The sequence below is a fragment of the Trachymyrmex cornetzi genome, unplaced genomic scaffold (genome assembly GCF_001594075.2).
Source record: "Trachymyrmex cornetzi isolate Tcor2-1 unplaced genomic scaffold, Tcor1.1 scaffold46, whole genome shotgun sequence".
NCBI lineage: Eukaryota > Metazoa > Arthropoda > Insecta > Hymenoptera > Formicidae > Trachymyrmex > Trachymyrmex cornetzi.
The window spans coordinates 46,041-48,473 of record NW_017299400.1 but is presented as its reverse complement, the minus strand read 5'-3'; positions in this window follow the sequence as shown (position 1 = coordinate 48,473).

The window sequence follows — 2,433 nt, the reverse complement described above, 5'->3', positions numbered from 1 at the left end:
AAATGGTAGACCCAATATAACCGACCAAAAAGCGTAATATCACTTGATCCTAATGAAATTTATAATAAAAAATTTATCGAAATAACAAAATTTCAATCTCTAACTACAAATAATGACCGAAAACTTTATGCATCGTTTCTACGTACAAAATCGGCTACCGCCGGCATTTGCATTACCCGAGATGCACCACGTAGAGGTCGCACAGTCGGGTTTACATCTCTTCGGGGTGCTTTGTTCGGATGGTTCCCCTTGCCGTCACCTCTGTGTGTGTGTGCGTGTGTGTGCGCGCGCGCGCGCGCGCGTGTGGGTGTGTATGTGTGTATGCGTGTTGAAAACAGAGATCAGGACCCCACGGTTCGTCACTCCCGCAGTATTTATAACGACTCCAAATCCTCTCTGCGATCACTGTGTATGTGTGCTTGCGCTTGCCTAAAGTATAGTTCGAAACCCTGATTTTATGTACGATTCTTTGTACAATAATGAAGTTTAAATCCGTTCAAAGCATTTGAGTACCTTTTTATTAATAAACTTTTACGTTGTTCTACGGTAAAACTGTGATTATTTTGTATTTCTGGCACCGCAGGAGCATCTTTAAATCGTCTGTTTAAAAATCTTTGACACCTATCGTGCTCTGTTTGGCTGTAAAAAAACGTTTCTATTGTTTTCATCGCGCTTCGACCCCAATCGAAATGGCAATTTAAAAAACATATTCGAAACAGTTCTAAAAGAAATAATTACTAAAACTATTTTAATAAAAAATCGAAATTTTTGGTCGGTCATATTGGGTCTACCATTTTGAATTTTCGAATATTGACTGCAGATTTGTAATCAGCCACCTCGAAAACCCCCAAGTACTGAGTTTCACCCGAAACAGGCGAATTTTTTATTTTGGTCCGCCATTTTGGAAACGCCATCTTGAATTCCCAAAATTGTATTAAATAAATTTAAAGTGGGTAAACTAATTACCAATTTTCGTAATAAAAATAATTTTTTAATATACGCTGTAATACTTTTTTTGCACATAATAGGAAAAATATAAAGTAGTTTTCCTGTATTTTGGAGTGTGGACGCGCCGCCATTTTGAATTTTGAAAGGGACCACACGGCAAATAAAAGTAGACATGTTTAGCTAAATTTTCAGCCCTGAAAAAATTTTTTGGGTTCATATGAATTCTGGGCAGAGGGAGGTGTCCGGTTGAGAAAGAATGTCCCATATATATATCTATATATTATATATTGTATATACAGGGTGTCCCATTTTAAATAACGGATAGGAATATCTCGGATGGTAAGCATTTTGGAGGAAATTTGTTTATACAAAAGTTGTAGGGTACAGACAAGGCTAACTTATGGTGACCTTGACCTTGACCTTGACGATGACCTTCAAGGTCATTTCAATATCAAGTCAATTTTTTCAAATGGAACCCCTTATTTTTTAACCCGGAACTGGAAAGAGCGGAAGATTTTACGTCCGAATATGACCTTGACCTTGACCTTTACAGCTACCTTCAAGGTCATTTTAATATCGAGTCGATTTTTTTAATGGAACCCCTCATTTTTTACCACGGAAATGGAAACAGAGGAAGATTTCACGTCCGCATGTGACCTTGACATTGACCTTGACCTCGACCTTCAAGATCATTTTAAAGTCAAGTCGATTTTTTTTTAACGGAACCCCTTATTTTTTACCCCGGAAGTGGAAGGCGCGGAAGATTTTACGTACAAATTTTAAACGATTTCGGTAATTTAATATAAATTATGCTTATTAATGATTAACTGAGTAAGATTCTCTGAAGAAGATCGAAAAACATGGGAGTTAAGTATTTTTGAATGATAAAATCCAGTTTTAAATCACTGTGCGATGCTCCGACGCCCGGCCTCCAGATGTTAGGGGTCCTGACTTCCGGACGTCCGGACGTTTCGTTTCCCGAATTGAGGGCTGTAGGGATTTTTGACTGTAAAAACTAATTTTTACACCACTGTGGTAGTCGAGACTTTCGAGATGAGACGAGACGGTACGCGGTGCTTTGAGAGGCGAGATTGCGGTTCTCATCTCGAGTCGCGCGAGACGAGACACGGCGGGACGATACGAGAAATTGTCGTCTCGAACGGCATCACTGCATCTTATACGATGTGGCTTCTGGAGCATTAAATCAAAACAATGTCCATCTTGGGGCACTCTGTCCTATGTTTTAAGAAATAATACTTGATTAATTTCATAAAATTCTTTATCAAATATTTTTAAACCATTACACAATAAATTCCGTAGCTACATTAAAATTTATTTCTTTTTGTTTGTATATTGTTGCTTATAATATGCTTGAAAAATAATTTTTTGTAATAAACTAAACGATAAAGTTCATTTAGTTAAATAATCTTTAAACCTGCCTCTGCATTAATTGTTCAAGTACTTGACACACCCTTTTTTAGTTTT